Here is an 18192-nt window from a genome sequence, read left to right as displayed (position 1 = left end):
GTTATTGTTTCTTTAAAAAAATGTCCTACGGAACTGTGCGGTTCCACAACAAACTAGGCCTTGATCTCTGTCGCACATTATAGAACAAAGACAGGTTGTAGGCATGTGTTTCTGGCCGATGATTGTAATGTATTCTACAATTATATGCACGGTATTTAATTTAATTTCTTTTTTTCTGCATACATGCCTCGACACTTAACGCACGCACAGTTACTGCCTTTGTACGCAGTGAAGCGTACGAGTTGTTAACGAAACGTATCGCAGGTGGTTTGTTTGGAAACCCGCTCGGTGTTTTCATACATGTTTTCATGGAATCTTGTTCACGAGTTTGTTTGTAGTTGCAAATAAAGGAGATGAATGATAATTTAAGGTAGCTAGTCGATACCATTTGTTTAAAATTTTTTAATTCCTTATTATTTTCCTGGATTGAAGTAGCCTAGTTAAAAATTGACTGTCAAATGTGTCTTTCTATTAGTGAGTATTGGTAATCTCGCATGAATTGGGAATAATCTGTGTCGCCTGGTTTTTTTGAAAGTAGGCTACTTTACGGAATTGTGCTATCGTTTGAAACATGTTTAATAAGGTAATCCCAGTTAAAGTTGAAGATCACTCTTCATCTGTCCATGAATATGTTGCACCAGACGGTAACCTTTTTGATACGAAGAATGTTTATTTTGCAAATTAGTTGCGCATATTGTTTTGACCAGGGAAAGCACATTCATCTGGAAGAGATGCTATGTTGTGTTGTAGAGCAAATAGTGAAAGGCAGAATATACTGTTGTTTCCCCATTCTGCCCTATCATGCCGTAAATACACGGAGGCCTGTCCCGAACCCAAACGGGGGTGGTGGGTCAAAATCTTCGGGGTTTGTTAGGGATGTTTCCTCGGTGGCGTTCCCACAACACAATTTTCTGAAATTACATTGACGTTGGAAGTGAAGCGCAACTGACCACGGCGCCATATGTTTTATTTGACTAGGCTATATTTAGACAATCGCCAGGGTCCCTTATGACGCTCGACACTGTCAATGTATGTGTCTTTAAATTAAAAGTGAATCTTTATATGTTAATAAAAGCGTGTGCGCACAATCTACATGCAATCTTTATTCATATGCCAGAGGCCTTCCATAGAAGGGGACCTACACTCTCAGAATGACTTTATGTCTGCTGTTCCGTAAGATCATGGTACCAAAAACCGTGGCCTGCTATTAGTCCTAGCAACTAGTCTTTGATCAAGTGCAAAACCAGCTGCTTGGAATCCTTTCTGTTATTGGCTGGAAAGGAGTGCAGTTGAGCCAGAACTGCTGCTGTTTGAAGTGGTTGATGCATCCTCAGTTTATATTACACATTCACTGGCTTCAGTGGGTGAAACCAGCCATGGATGTATCAGCACGTCAGCAGTGCCATTGCAGAGCTGGAGATACTCCTGCACACGTGCCCATCTCTTTTAGAAACACTTTATCTGATTGGCTCACTCTGGGGAATCTCTCTGTCTGTCTCTTATGGTAAACCTTTGCAGGAAATGTTGCTGTGTTGATGCTGTAAGGTGAGAGATTGTGTTGTCAGTGGTGGTGGTGGTACTATTGCTGTGTGTATGTGTGTGTCGGTGTCTGTGTGTGTATGTATGTGTTTGTGTGTGTCTGTGTGTGTGTGTGTGTGTGTGTGTATGTGTCTGTATGTGTGTATGTAGGTGTGTGTGTGTGTGTAGGTGTGTGTGTCTGTGTGTGTGCATGCGTGTGTGTGTATGCGTGTGTGTATGCATGTGTGTGTGTCTGCGTGTGTGTAGGTGTGTGTGTCTGTGTGTGTGTGTGTGTGTGTGTATGCATGTGTGTGTGTGTATGCATGTGAGTGTGTGTGTGTATGCATGTGTGTGTCTGCGTGTCTGTATGTGTATGCATGCGTGTAGGTGTGTGTGTGTGTATGCGTGTGTGTGCATGTGAGTGTGTGTGTATGCATGTGTGTCTGTGTGTGTCTGTGTGTGTGTATGCATGTGTGTAGTTGTGTGTGTGTGTATGCGTATGTGTAGGTGTGTGTTTGGCACCCATTGTTTCACCATTGCCCTGAAAAAGGAAGTGTCTGGGCTGAAGCGCTCTGCAGCAATCTGCCGACGTCTTGCAGCCGGACGCTGAGGGAACAGCCATATGATTCATCCTGTTTTTACACGATTGTTCCGCTGCCTCTTCTGGGGGTTTGGGCATTCTTCTCTCTGCCCTCCGAGTCACTACATTTCTCTTTTAGCCATTGAGAGTTATTTAAAAATGGGCCTGCCCACATTCAGCCCCGGGTGCGAATGTAAATTCCTTTAAATTGACTTTTTGCAAATGTGCAGGTGTTTTGGGGGAAAATGAAAAGAGTTTGTCTGGTTCACTCGAGCTTTGAACTGGGTTTGCTGTTGGGTTGTTTTGTGGTGCTAGCTGCTTTGTTAGGTTGGTATTGCTTTTAAGGGAATGTGATGTGAGGTTCATGTTTTCATGCAGATGGACTGTGAATGGTGAAGGCTATACATTAGGTTCGACTAGCAGGAAAGGTCTTAACTCCTTATCGAACATGTAGCGTGTTGAATTCCCAGATGGTTTCTGGGTATATCCATTCATTAATGTTGTGTTGGACTATTTGGGCAATGACTCTTAAAAATTCTAGATATGGGCAGATATTTGGGACGAATTACTTGCATTCTTTGTAGTACAAAATGCGTCAGGGATCCAGGGTAAATTATGAAGTTTAGGCTTTAATTTGTCCTTAATTCTTCACTTCACAGACAACAGATGGAGGTTAATGGGAGACTCAGGAATTGGGCAATACATGAATCATGACATAGTAACAAAAATAAACATGTCGTAATATGAACGGAACTATTGGAATTTTTTTGTGTTATAATGGCAAAGTAATGGCACCGGTTTGTATGCTGCGGCTGTCTTGATCCCGTTTTCGGAGCTGCCACCCGGGTTTATAAGCTGAGGAGAGTAGGGAGCGGGAGAGAGAGGGCTGCAGTTCCTGCGTGCGTGTGTGTGTGTGTGTGTGTGTGTGTGTGTGTGTGTGTGTGTCAGCATGGGGGAACAGTGGTCTGTGTGGGCTCTCCATGTCTGGTCAGGCTGGGACTGCTTTGAGCGTTTGTTACAGAGACTCGTTTCCCTGACGGTTGTTATATGACTGCTGTCATTTGTGTTTTAGCCTGTTTAACAAGAACAGGTACAAGCAAGCTGTGTGTGATTCTTACATTGCTCCAAAATGGAAGCCGTGCATTTCTTTATGGGTAATGGTGTTAGCGAGTGCTCATCGACGCTTCAAGCAGCCCTGCCCTCCCTGCTAGCCCTCCCCTTAAGGGCCTGTATTTGCCTCTGAGACAGCGTAGGCTAGCGGGCATAGCGTTCACACGCACTGCTACTTCATCACCGAAATCTAAACTAACCTGCTTAGAGTAGCTTGAAGATAGAGACACAATGTGCCTATGTAATCTACCTTTGAACTGTCGAATGTGTGTCCTTCGTATGTATACTGTAGGTGTGTATTTTCTATTCTATAATAGCCTGCTCGGAAACATAATCGCTATAGTCACTCCCATTAGCAGATGAGCTATATGGTTGGTTTATATTTAGGCATAAAAACTACTTTTATTTTTTTTCAAATACAATTTATGAGAAAGATTTAGCTGTGTTGTACAGAGTCTTGGCTGCACAAAAATGTGATAAGATAAATGAAGATTTTGTGTTTTAATTTCCAACTTTTCACCATTTTTGATACTATATCCTAAATTAATCATATGGTGTGACTAGGGTTGCGGTATCGAAAAATGACCGAAATGCACCGCATTTCCAAAAGTATATGGACACATCACACCCATATGTACTTGTTGAACATTCCAAACCCATGGGCATTAATATGGAGTCGGACCCCCCATTGCTGCTGTAACAGCCTCCGCTCTTCTAGGAAGGCTTTCCAGGAGATTTTGGAACATGGCTGTGGGGATTTGCTTCCATTCAGCCACAAGAGCATTAGTGAGGTTAGACACAGATTTTGGGTGTAAGGCCTGGCTTGCAGTTGGCGTTCCAATTAATCCCAAAGGGGTTTTTAATGGGATAGAGGTCAGTGGTCTGTGCAGGCCAGTCAAGTTCTTCCCCACAGAAACTCAGCAAGCCATCGTGCTAAACAGGAAAGGGCCTTCCCCAAACTGTTGCCACAAAGTTGGAAGCACACAGTTATCCAGAATGTCATTGTATACAGTAGTATTAAGATTTCCCTTCACTGGAACTAAAGGGCGTGGCCCAAACTGTGACCCCAGACCATTATTCCTCCTCCACCAGACTTTACAGTTGGCACTATGCATTTCCCCAAACCCAGATTCGCCTGATAGTGAAACGTGATTCATCACTCCAGAAAACGCGTTTCCACTGCTCCAGAGTCCAATGACAGTGTGCTTTCCTTATCTCTCATTTTATACTGGCATAATGTTTACAAATAGTAAAGATATCATTTATAATCAGTTATATAAAGATAAACCCATATGGTTTTAATTCCTACGAAGTAGGTCTACTGAAAAAGTATTGTGAAGGTATCAGTACTGTTAATTGGTATCAAAACATTTAAAACGATACCCAACCCTAAGTGTGACAAGCCATATATTCAATACACATTGTAAAACGCTGTCGTTTTTAGAAGACAAGCCATCATATTGTGATATTCCATCATTAAAGTTCTCAAACGAAGCATTTCCTTGAGCAAATTCAATGCATTGTTTTTACTACAGCCACAACACCAAATGCATCAACATCACTCCAGTATCTCTTTGTAATTCAGATTTATTTTTACTCCACAAACTGAAAATTGAAGAAAATTATTGTGACTTGTGCCTTCGCTATTTTAAACTGTTGGGGTTTCTGAATTGTATTATTTCTCACGAGCGAAACCTTATTTATGTCATTGTTTTGAATGTCGCCAAATGATGTTGTATGCACAGGTAAAATGCACGAACGCAAAATGGTGAAGTTTTTGCAGAAAGGTTATTGAAAAATGTATAAGTTATAGACTTGGTTTTCAAACATCAATTATAACAATGATTCAGATTTAAATAATGATAATCAAAATGAATAACAGTGATTAAAAAATATTAATCAGAAGATGCAGACGCCATGTTGTGATATGGTCCTACTGTGCACATTTTAAGATGAATACCACCCATAGTTTATTTCACTGCCCCAGGCAAATGTCAAGAAAAACATGACTGAGATAATTAACAGTATTCCTGTTTGTGTGTGTGTGTGTGTGTGTGTGAGAGAGGTAATACTCATATATCAGCTGGGAGTGTCTCCATATTTGTCAGTTTTTTTTTTTTTTAGATGGAGGAAGAGACTGCACACTGTTTTATTTGCCCCATCAGTTTTGTCTCTTGATTTCTGTGAACAGGAAAATAAAATGCTATTGCCACAGTCAGCTGTATACAGTTGTAAATTGATGGTTATTTTTACAGCCCTCAGATCACTGTAGATCTGATTTGTCTGTTTACTTACTCCATCTTTCCTCAAGACCTACTCTGTGTTTGTCTGTGTGTCCTTTCTCTCAAGACCTACTCTGTGTTTGTGTGTGTGTGTCCTTTCTCTCAATACCTACTTTGTGTTTGTTTGTGTGTGTGTGTTCGTATGTCCATCTTTCCCTCTGTGCTTGCAGGGTCAGCTTTATTTCCCTCCCTGTGTTTCCTCCTCCTCTCTGCACTTGTCATCTTTCTCTAGTATTTAAGTCAAGGTGACAAAGCGTCAGTGTAAGAATGACAGTGGTAGAGTGTGAACTACGCATTAATGGGCATCTCTGTGGGGCAAAGTTGCACAAAAACACATTTGTGATCAAAACCTTAATGATTTAACACTGTTAAAATTAGAAGCAATTAATTAAATTAAATAATTATTCTATACATGGTTTAATTTCTTAAATGCAATTCTTGTGCAGTGGTGTGACAGATGTGTCCTATAGTGTGACATGAAAAACACTGTCCCACTATATCACACCATACGATGTTTCACACCAGTAAGGTAATCTGGGGCATAGTGGTGATCAGCTAGCATCCTAGCAGCACACCCACTGCAACATGGAAACAAAGTTTTAAATGTATTAATGACATGAAGTTTGCTCATATATTGTAGTTTTGTATAAAACGTGTCACCATAAGACATGAGAATAGGGTACCCAAATTGGAGTGCTATTTATTGAAACACTGGGCAAAACTCACCTTCTGAGCTCTTCTTGTTCTGAAGAGATGTTGTTTGTTCTTCCTGTTTGAGGCCGTACCCTTTGTCTGTAAGGCTGTCTAAATAATTGACAGTGTTGCAGTTATTGTCAAAGTTACAGTGTCATTTCATGATTTTTATTTCTCTGACAAAATCTTTTCAATCAAAACTATCTCCAGTAATATGCATGGACTTTAGAAATTTCAGTATCCTTAGAAAAGAGCTGACCACACATTTGGATTTAAAAATAAAATAAAATTTCTTTTTTTTTGTTGTTGTTTTATTCATGTTTGGACACATTGAAACGTGTCTTGGATAGTCACATCATATGAGCTTTTTCATGTTTGGCTCAAAACTTTGGAAATAAATGTTGGGGCATTGCTTGAATCTCCTAATGATACATTATCTTATGAGTGACATTTAAAATGTTTTATTTTTTGCTATCTAACTGTTATTTATTGACGTTTCATGTCCAGAAGGCCCATGTCCGGTTAACCCCCCCATACATAATTGACACATAATTGACTTAGTTTAATTCCTAGTTTAATTAGTTCTTAGTTGCAAGAAGATGTACATAATGTTGTAGTATATGACATATTAATGATAGTGGACTTAAACACATTCTCTGGATATTAAGCTAGAAATGGTTTTCCTCTTAACTTTTGTGTCTCTTCTGGTTTTAACCACATCCAATTGTGGTTTGTATCCAAATACAAATACAAGCACAAATGCTTTCGTCAGTTGAACCAATATAGATACAGATACTAATAGTGGCATCACTGCACACCCTGCTATAGCCTGAATGCCCTTGCTATGAGTGCAGGGTGAGGTCTGCTGGATATCATTGGTTTCAGTACAGCGCTATCATTGGTCAGCTCTGACCAGGATCCTGCAGGATAGGCTTCATGCTGTAGCGGTAGAGTGGCCAGGCTTTCTCTGGTTACCCCTGTAGTATGTTGTGTGGTCTGTAGTATATGAAGTGGCCAGTACCTCATAGTGCATCGGGAATGTGCTTAGCCAGTAGTGCTGTTAGGGGGGGTTCAGGTGGCATGGTGGGGACTATAGAGCGGAGCTAAACTGCTGATTCCATTTGGAAGGCGAAGTGGAGTCGGTGATTTTCAAATTTAGCAGGAGCCAGGAGCATATGTAATTATATTTGTATTTATGGACAGTGCCCTCTGTAATTATTGGCACGCTCAGTTAATATGAACACAGAAGTGCTGGATAAAATTCACATTATTGCTTATGTTGGAAATGTGTTCTATGATCAGCATCTTGGGATAATTAAATCTGATTGTGATACCATTACTCAGAGGCGAAAATCTTGAACGTGAAATCATTTTTATTCTGAGAGACTTGCGTGTCACCGTTATTGGCACTTGCGCAGTTGATACTTCGTGCACCCTTCGCCATGACAACAGCGCAGAGTCTCGTGTAATGTTTAATGAGGTCGGGGAACTCACAGCAGGGGATCTGAGATCATTCATTCATGCAGAATCAGTCCAGATGTATCAGTCCTCAGTCTGTGCTTGCAGACTCTCCTCTTCAGCTCACCCCACTTGTATTCAGTGGGGGTTTGGTAAGGGAATTGGAATGGCCATTGAGAAGTTTGATTCTGTGGTCAGTTGACCTTTTTTGTGGATTTGGAGGAATGCTTTGGAGCATTGTCTTTCTGGAAGATCTAACCACAGCACGGCTTTAGCCTCCCTGGAAAAGGCAGCCAGACTTTAGCCTGAAATCTCTTGGTGCTTGACTGGGTCCATGATAGCACGTGTGGCAACTTGGTTTCCAGAGCCTCGAAGGCAAAAACATCCACACAACAGCACATTTCCATCACCAGTGTTCACAGTGGAAGCACTGTATGCATGTCAGGGTGGTGTTTCATACAGCTTGTGATTAAAGGCAATTTCCCCGCAGCCAATCAGATGTCTACATTTACACTAGAGGAGATTGCTCTAATGCATCATGAAATGCAATTCTCTATGAAACTTTTATGGTGTATTTTGTGTGCGGTGAAGGGGTTTCACCAGGCAGTGAAGCCACGGGCGGCAGTGTCGTATAATGCATAAGGAGCTGGTCTTGTAACCTAAAGGTCACAGGCTTTATTCCCAGGTAAGACACTGTTGTACACTTGAGCAAGGTACTTCACCTGCATTGCTTCAGCATATATCCAGGCTGATTACCTTTACTGTAATATAAGGTACATACTGCGATATAGCCTTTCATGCTAGCACCCGTGAGCAGCGGGGGCTTATACTTAAACTGGCAGTAGCACTCGGGTCAGTAAACACCACTGCCCTGCACTTTGCACACTGGTTAATCTCATAATTGTACTCCAGCACGGTGTAGTCTGGCTGCCTTGGATCATTCTGGCTGGTGTTAGCAGCTGTAGGGCTGGCAGGAGCTGGGACTCAGGAAGTCTGTACTGTAGATAAATTTGGGAACTCGAGTCATTGTTACCATCCCAAACCGTTTCCCAAAACCCTCCCACCCCCCAATCATCGCGTGCGGGACCTCCTGAATCGGCCTGGCAGGTTTCCCTTACAGAAGGGGCGTGGCCAGCTGTGTAATACAGCGAGTGTGAAATGCCTGATGTCCTGTGGGATCGCATTCAGCATCAATGCACACATGCAGTACGTGCATGCATGTAGGTAAATACACATATGCATGCATGTGCTGCATGTGTGCATGTGTTTGCGTGCATGTGTTGAACCTTCCATTCCTTCCAAAAAAAAATATGATAAAATTAACCGTGAAAATCTTTTCTGTTAACTCGCGTGTAAAACACCTAAATGTATCCCTTACCTGCCATGGCCCTCCGGCAGGGCTGCACTCACCTTTTACTTCCTGGAGGTGTTACAGCATGGTGTATTCTGGGCCTGTTTGTTAATCACTTGCATTATGCTGTGTTGTGATTCATGTGCGTTTTACCCTGTGATAATTATCCCTGTAATTAAACTGGGGTGTAACTGTAAATCAGATGGACAGGTATTTGTGTGTGCGCATTCATGAGCGCATGTTTGTGTGTGTGTGTGTGTGTGTAGAGTTGTGTGTGCACTCGTGTAAGGAGGTGACCGCCTTGGCACGTGTGTGTTTTGTGGTGCTGTATTAGCGATGAGCTTATGGCACCGTGTAGGGGAGATTTTCTCAGGCCAGTTTCATTTTAAACAGCCCTGTGCTAAACAGAGCTAAACTGAGCTGGAGCTGAAGCTGCAGCTGTAGTTATGCCTGTTGTCATGGAACCACCAGCTTTTGTCATCCACTTTGATAAGATAGGCTGTGGATATTGTAATATGTTCCTCTGTCCTCTGTACGTCTTGTTTCTTTCTCCTGCTGTCAGGATCTTTTGAGTAAGTCTTATGTCCCAGTGTATCCCAGGCCCCTTTATTGATGTAATGGGCCAGGTCTCCTCTAGTTTTAGCCGCTTTGTGTATGCGTATCTATATGGGGTGTTTTAGGGCTTTTTCAGTTTTATTGGACAGGACCGTGTAGTGAGACAGGAAGAGTGGGGAGCGAGAGAGGGAGAGAAGGAGAAGGAGATGTGCCAAAGGTCGTACAGCCGAATTCGAACTGCTGATGTCATGACTCGCAGTGAGGCTACGTCACCAGACACGCCTACCCCAGGTGTTTTTTCAGACAGGTGGTACGGCCGTGGACTGGTGATCTCCGACAGGAAATGGCGTTAGAAAATCAGTCAGTCCTATATAGCTGGCGCCTAAATGCTCGTATATGATCTTGGATCTGCTTTAAAAAAAACACATTTCTAAAATAAAAGACATAGAAATATTAGTTAGCTGTGTGAGGCAGGTTGAGCTGGACCCAAGTGTGCAGAAACGAACCTCTCTGTCCGTCACCGCCCTCCCTGCAAACTGCTTACGGATCACTGTAATGAGGCTAAATTACTGCCCTCCGCGCGCACAGCTCTGAGAGGGAATTGCATGGCCAACCTGTTATTTTACTGTTCGTTTGGGCTGCTGATGATAAACTGCAGAAAAGTGCTTGTGAGATGGGTTTTGTGCTTTGGCTAAGAATCGGTTTGAGGCAGGGAGCAAAGCAGTGCTCTTATAAGGATTGTTCACTTCTGGAGGGTCTCTTTTTGACAGACAGTTCGGTCCTTACAGTATGTATTTGGACCGTGACACAATTTTGATTGTTTTGGCTCTGTCCTCCAGCACGTTGGATTTGAAATGAAACATTGAATTGAGTTTGAAGTGCAAACTGTCAGCTTTAATTTGAGGGTATTTAGGTCCATATTGGGTTAACCACATGGGAATTGCAGCCATATTTTTCCCGCCCATTTTAAGGGGCCAAGTGTAATAGGACAATTGGCTGCTCAGCTGTTTCTTGGCCGGCTGTGTGTGTGTTGCATCATTAGCTCATGCACAAGAAAGCTAACAAAAGTTGATTCTAGGTGTGGCATTCGCATTTTCAGTGTCAATGCCAGTAAAGCAGGCCATAGTGGGGTGAAGAAATCTGAATAAATCAGCAACGTAGCTCAAACATTGGGTGTGCAAAATCAACTGTGTTGTTCATTAACAAGCAAGAAGGCACTGGTAAGCTCTGCAATAGCAGAGAACCTGGTAGAGACCACCACAGTGGATGACCGCAGAATGCTTTCAGTTGTGAGGAAAAATCCCTGTTTAATTACCGAACAGGATATGTAGGCACAGAAGAAGTCAAAGTCTAAAATCAAGAGAACGCAACCACAGCAGAGGGTTCACTGCAGGATCCAAACCACTGATCAATCTCGAGAATGGAATGGCCAGGTCAGACTTTGCTAGAAAGTACCTGGAAAAAAACGCCTGGAACAAAGTCCTGGAACAAACTCTTGGACAGAGATGAGACAAGCGATGGAAATAAAGAAGTGTGGAGAAAGACATGATCTGCTCATGATCCTAAGCATACCACCTCATCGGTGAAACATGGTGGAGGTAGCGTTATGGTTTGGGCATGTATGGCTGCCACTGGAACTGGCTCACTTGATAGCAGCAGCAGGATGAATTCTGAAGGGTACAGAAACATCTTATTTGCTCAGATCCAACCAAATGCCTCAAAACTCATTGGATGGCACTTCACCTTGCAGCAGGACAATGGCCCCAAATGCACTGCTAAAGCAACTAGTGAGTTTTTCTGGGCCGAAAAAGTCAAATGTTCTTGATGTGGAACCCGATATGGATGTAAATACCCTCAAATTAAAGCTAACAGTCTGCACTTTAACCTCATATTCATTGTTTCATTTCAAATCCAATTTGTTCCTTAAAAAATGAGGGGGTGTAAATTTTGTAGTTGTGCAATGAAAATTGGGTTAAATAATATTAAATAATGGGGTTAAATCTAAATTAAATATTTATTGTTTGACCATCAAGTACTCTAGTTTTAATGCCAGTTTAATGGAAAAACAGTTCTGAATTTAAGCAAAGGCAGCAGTTTTGGAGATGGACCAACACCATATACAGCATGTTTATTATTTCTTACAATGCAACATATTTTTTGTAAACACGTTGTATGAAAGTACGTTCCAGTTATAGATGCAGGCTATAAAGACCTGTGAACATGGATTATTTTTCTGTGTGAGCAGCCCTTAGTCTCGGGGCGCTCAACTCTGGTCCTGGAGGGCTACTCCGTGTGCTAGTTTTTGTTCCAACCAATTGTAAATATTGTTGAAATGAAAATTCAAATGTCCATGGGTCATCTGCAGTGTGCCTTCAAGTAGGAGACTACTACAAGATTTTCTCGAGACTTTCTGCATATTCCGGATGTAGATCAAAATCAAGACCAAATGCCCTTAGTCCTCGAATGCAGCGTGCTTGTTAGCATAGTCCCATGCTAATCCTGATTGCGGCAGCATGCTTTGAAGATAATAAAGTTGTGTACTTTGTAAACTTGCTGGTGACCAGGTTTTACAAAACTTGTTGATTGTTGTTGAATAAACGATTGCTGAGGAAAACTTTCCAGTTTTCAACTCTGCAATTGTTTATTCAACAACAATCAACAGAAAGGCAGTTTCCTTGTTAAGCATACCCCTAGCTTCACTAGCTGGTGTTTCCTCCTTGGCTGAAATCACTTCATGTTGACCTTATTTGCCTCTCAGTGTCTTGCATTGATTGCCCCACCCTTCCTTACAGAACATCTTCAACTGTGTGATGTTAGAGGCTTTCTTCCAAGTATGTCTGGCCTCAAATCCTTCCAAAGCATTTCTTCGGGATTAAGAACTGGGCTTTGACTCAGGCATTTCATAACACTTGTCTTTCAAGATTTCTGAAGAAAACTGCGGTTTGATGTTCCTCTATGCAGCTCACCACAACTGAATTTGGGCTTTCCTTTTAATTAACTCAAAATCAACAAAATCAGGTTTAGGTTCAGTATCAACCATTCCACTAAAAACAGTGCTTTCAAAGTTCAACTCAGGTTCTTCATACAAAATCAAAGGAAGGTAGCCTCTTTCTCTCAGTTAAAGTGTCTTCTACCCCGAGGGCCTAGGCTGTCCAGTTGAGGTACTTCACTGTATCTGTTAGGCTAAAGTCTGTGTTTTAGGAAGTTCCTGTTTTCCTTGTCCCTTCCAGCTATATTCTAAGTGTCCCTCTGCTTTCCCATATCTCCCAAGTGCAGCCTCTCCTGCTGCAGTTAGTTGGCTGCCTCCTGGTTGGTGAGGCCCTCTGGGAAGTGGAGTTTTGGCTAAGTCGGCCATGGTTTCAGGCAGCTTCTTGTGCTGCCGCTGGGTAGGGATGTCGCAGCCGTTCTCTAAAAGTCCCCTTGTGAAATCACACACTCTGTTTCTTCTTTTTCATCTGTTCTGCTTTTCATCTGTTTATATGCTTGAGTGATTTGGACTGTTGTCCATGTAATCAATCTCATAATCAAAAATGTTGGAAGTGGGGATGCTTCTCATTCTAGATCATGTGGTCCGCGGCTTACCAAGAATTCTCTATGAGGGCATTGTATTCTTCGTCTATGTCAGGGATCATCAACTCTGGCCCTCGAATCCAAATCCAGCCCTGGTTTTCTTTTCTCCCGGGTAATTAGTGCTCCTGATTGGCCAGACTGTCTTCACACCTGACTCCCAGGCAAAGGAAGGGTGGAAAACCAGCAGTTCTCTGCCTTCGAGCACCGTGAGTTGCTGATCCCTGGTCTATGTATACGATCTGGCATGGAATTGGGACCTCCATCTTCTTGTTCTGTCCTGTTAAGTGGCAAGGATCTTTTGTTGGTGAAAATGTATTGGCAATGAGCAGTGTACAGCGCATACCCATGAGGAAAACATGATGCAACAGCGTTAACTGAGTGCTGTCTGAGACGGTCTGGAGACTGATAAAAATATTCATGAACTTTATAGATTAGAATTTAAATTGCTCACTGTTTTCAGCATAGTTTTATCCCCGTGTTGTAATGAACACTTCCAATGATTTTACGACTGGCAAAGCAATAATTTTAACATCATTAATTAGCAGGTTAATTAACCATATTTTACTGTTCAACTCAAATGAATGTGAATGAGCCACCCTGTAATACATGAAGAAGGGCATATTTAATTACCTGGTGTAGATATTCACGGGTGCTCTTCCTCTTTTGACCTGTTGCACCTCCCATATGTTTCAGGTTGCCAAAAGTCTTGTGGTGCACTTGTACAGAACACTCCGGTACTTTCACCCGACATTTATTGAATTCCTGTCTGACATGCACAACTACAGAAATGATAATCAACTGAGTACTAGGAAGTGAAACACCAATCACATTTGTCAAAATGAGCACTGAACTAGTGAATGGTCATGGATTGCATTGCCAGGAGAGTGGCTAAATACATGAACTCACCTGGGATAAGGTGAAAAGGGCCATTCTATCTCAGGAGAACCTGCAATTAAAGTGGTAAAATTGGCCTATCGTGGTCCACTATGCAGAGATATGCAAATTACAGGAGTGCAATGTGGTTAACTTAAAGCTTACTGCACAGAAACCTGACTAGTGACATTGTTGTGAGCATTTGTGTGTTGAACATGGCAGACTGCAGTTTTAAGATGCAATCCCAAGGTAGGAACCTGGAACACTCCCGGGTTCAACATTCTGGGATAGGTAGTGGGTTTCCCTATTCACACACAGGTATTTTATATGGGAAAGTTCAGTGTTGAGTCTGTTCACACACGATGTGACCTTTCCAGATAGGTGAAGCAAGGCAGGATCTACCCTCCAAAGCAATGCAGGACAAATGTTAACATCACTTTAGTTAGTCTTGAAAACAGCCAACCATTTCACTGAATATTAGTTTGTTGTATGTTGTTTTGATTTAATTTTGTTATTGATTTTCTCATATAATGGGAAAGGAGCTGTGTTATAGAGCAGTCACAGAATATGAGCAGCCTTGTGTTATTGAGCAGTTATAGAATATGAGCAGGCTTGTGTTATAGAGCAGTCACAGAATATGAGCAGCCTTGACATATAGAGCAGTCACAGAATATGAGCAGCCTTGTGTTATAGAGCAGTCACAGAATATTAAGAGCTTTGTGTTCTAGAGCAGTCACAGAATATGAGCAGCCTTGTGTTATAGAGCAGTCACAGAATATGAGCAGCCTTGACATATAGAGGAGTCACAGAATATGTGCAGCCTTGTGTTATAGAGCAGTCAATGAATAGGAGCAGCCTTGTGTTATAGAGCAGTCACTGAATAGGAGCAGCATTGCGTTATAGAGCAGTAAGTGAATAGGAGCAGTTGTATTATAGAACAGTGACAGAATATGAGCAGCCTTGTATTATAGTGCAGGAACAGAATATGAGCAGCCTGGTGTTATAGAGCAGTCCCAGAATATGAGCAGCCTTGTGTTATAGAGCAGTCACAGAATATGAGCAGCCTTGTGTTATAGAGCAGCTGCTGAATATGAGCAGTTCTGATATAGAGCTACCACTACCTTCATGCAGAGACACCCTCAGTAAGACAGGGGTTTGTGGTTCCTGTGATTGCTGGGGCCCTCAGAGAGAACTGCACACATCAGGTCTCTGGCGGTTTACACTTGTGTTTCTCTGTGCCTTTGCTTCCGCATTCTTCACTTGAAGTACAGCGTGAGCCAGTCTTTCACGGCTGCTTCCTTCTGTTTTCCTGTGTGTCTGTGTGCCATGCATGTGCAACAGCAGTCTACTTAAAGTGCATGTGTGTGTGTGTCTGTGCGTGTGTGTGTGTGTGCGCGTGATTGTGTGTGTGTCTGTGCATGTGCATGCGTGTGTGCCTGTGGGTGTGGTAGTGCGAGTGCGTTAGGGGGGTGTGTCTGTACCCGTGTTGAGTAATCTTGCCCCAGTAGCTGATGGGTGTGTCCTGCAGCAGGCTTTGTGGTGAGTAGTCCCGTGCGTCTCCTGGGTGACAGTTGATCTGCAGGCCACTTTCCTTCCCCTTTGGTGGGGCCTGGCTGCCTGCACTGCTAGTTTCATGCTACTGTGCTTTGGCACATGCACGCACTGACCCCTTTTCTCATGAGCTTCACATTTATTAGAAACGCAAATGTGAAAGCTTGTGCTCAGGAGTGTGCCCCTCGTGCTCAGGAACGTGTTCCTTGTGCTATTTTCACTGAAAATATGAAGCTGAAATAATTGTTGATAAAAGCCAGCTGCTTTCTCAGTCTCACGTGTCAGTGGAAAGTTTGGTCCATCTGGTAGCAGTCTGTGAAGCTGCCTGGCGGTAGGGCTGCACAATTCTGGATAGAATGAGAATCATGTTTCTCTCGCTCAGAATTTAGATCTGTGGACACCATTTTATTTCATAACTTTATTCAAAATTGGAGATTCGTGTTCTCTTTGTTTTCCATACTCACTCTTGGAGAATATTCATGGCAACGATCTGCAATGTGCAGATTTTGTTATTTAAATGATCTTGAAATGTGGGTTTTGTTAGCCTTTCTGGCAGGTTGTGCTGAAAGCTAACATGGAGCAGTGTATCTTTTGTGTTCTGTACTTGGTGACTAAAACTAGATTGAGTTTATCTTTTCATCTCTCTACCTTGTTGTGAAGAAAGAATCTGTGTTTTCCTGCTGATTACCAATTATTCAGATTGTTGACAGACTTGTTAATCAAGGAAAAATTAAGGTTGTGACCAATGATCAGTTCTAAGGAAGCTTTCTACCCGGTCTATTTTTAGCTCACCAGGCACCACTGATTTTATAATTTTATAAAATGGATGCATCCGGTCCATTGTTCCTATTGGTCAGTTTGCATTCCAGTGATGACAGTGGGCCCTTTTCACATTTCCTGGAATTTAAACGGGATGTAGGGGGTGACTTTCTTCCAGTAGCTAGTTCTGGCCGAAAATGGCAGAGTTCAGAACCAAAAAAACACTTGTTTCTCCCTGTTCCGTCTTCAAGAGAAAACAGCCCTATTTGTCTTTTCATTAATTTACATCAAGGAAGGTTGCAAATAAGGGCTATTAGGAGAGATGAAGAATAGGGGTTTGTTGTGAATAAAGGCAGCACTTTCGTGCAATAGTATTTTGATGCCGATACATAGCTGCACAATGGCAAGCTCCATGAGAAGTTAATAATTCTAAAAGGCGAACTGTTGCTTTCAAAGGAAATGTATTTCATCATATGGAAAACCCTCAAACATTAGATTTGAGTGCTTTAAAAATAATACCATTACAGCATTAAATGCGAAAACAGAAGGCTCTTTCATATTCAGTGAAGACAAAACTATGTATCAATCATTGATTGTATGTCTTACCTTGTGTTTTTCTTAGTCATACTTAATGAAACTTAAATAGTCCATTTTAATTGGTCACTATAACATTAGTTAGCGGTAACAGGATTTGCTGCTAGAGGACATTATAATAATTACCACTACTGCTTGGATGCTAGATATGGATAAAATATGAAAACACATTTCATCATTTTAGCTAAGTCATTGATATAACATTCAAATGTTTGAGTGGTTGTGTTGTAATATTTCTTATCTGAAAATAATAGGTTAAAACTGGTGAGCTGGGCTGGGCTATCAGCGGTTGCTTCTAACGGCAAACTGAAGAACCAGCTTTAGCTCCAGCTCCCAAATTTTACCTACCGCTCCCCATAGCGCACATGCCTTCATTACACAGCAGAGTGACTTGTAAATATTAGCGTTTCTACACGGTAGCCTGCTGTAACTCCTACCTCCGTTCCTGTGTGCTGAGCGGTTTGAGGAAAAGGATATAGGCTACTTGTGCACGTGGAGGCCGGTCGCAAGTATCTTAAACAAAATTTGGTCCCCTCAAGATTTGAGTGGAACAACTGGAGGAAAACCAAAACAAGTGATGCAGGAACTTCGAGGGGAGCTGGATTTTTAGAGGCGTAGAAAGTGGATGAAACGTGCCTGTTGAACGGAACCTGTGTTAAGCCTCCAGTTTGCAGTGCAGAACAACTTTAAAATGGGGTGTTGGTCCAGTTCCGGATCCCCTGCATGATTTCTCCTCGAATGCACTTTTTTAATGAATGACATCACAATGCCTCAAAGGCTTTTGGGTGATACATGCCCACTATCCTCAACAGTGAACAGTGAATCCACTCTTTATTGCCTGCAATAAATATTATACTGTTTCAAATATTGTTTTGCGGCTTGGCTGGAATATAATTGTAATGTTTGTGTGTCTATGCCAGAGTAGTCCTTGTGAAATCAGAATCAGAATAAGAATCCTTTTATTGGCCAAGTACATTTACACATACTGGGGAATTTTTATTGGTGGTTGCAGTGTGTGTAGTTAAGATGAGGAGAGTAAGAGAGACACTAAGAGAGACGATATAAAACCACAAAACCTTGTATATAAAAGAATGGAAGTAGATATGCAGTAGACTCGTATCTGACTTCCTACAAGCCCGTGGCTGATCATGCACCACTTTTTTGTGTTTTGTTAACCAGCAGCGCATGTAATTACACACACAAAAGAATTAGCTGGTTTGATTGATGCCGCTCCATTATTAGATTTGCCCATCGTTGCTTTGTGCCGATTTGCAAGGGGTCACCTCAACAGCATGCCT

At 42.1% G+C, this 18192-nt stretch overlaps 1 protein-coding gene across 5 annotated transcripts in view; it reads left to right on the top strand.

Moving 5' to 3' along the window:
* Positions 1-18192, top strand: part of LOC135244436 (mitogen-activated protein kinase kinase kinase kinase 3-like) — a 48860-nt gene that overhangs the window by 651 nt on the left and 30017 nt on the right. The gene's annotated exons all lie outside the window — the stretch shown is intronic.

Source organism: Anguilla rostrata, chromosome 18 (genome assembly GCF_018555375.3).
Source record: "Anguilla rostrata isolate EN2019 chromosome 18, ASM1855537v3, whole genome shotgun sequence".
NCBI classification, from domain to species: Eukaryota; Metazoa; Chordata; class Actinopteri; order Anguilliformes; family Anguillidae; genus Anguilla; species Anguilla rostrata.
This window is presented reverse-complemented; position numbering and strand designations above follow the sequence as displayed.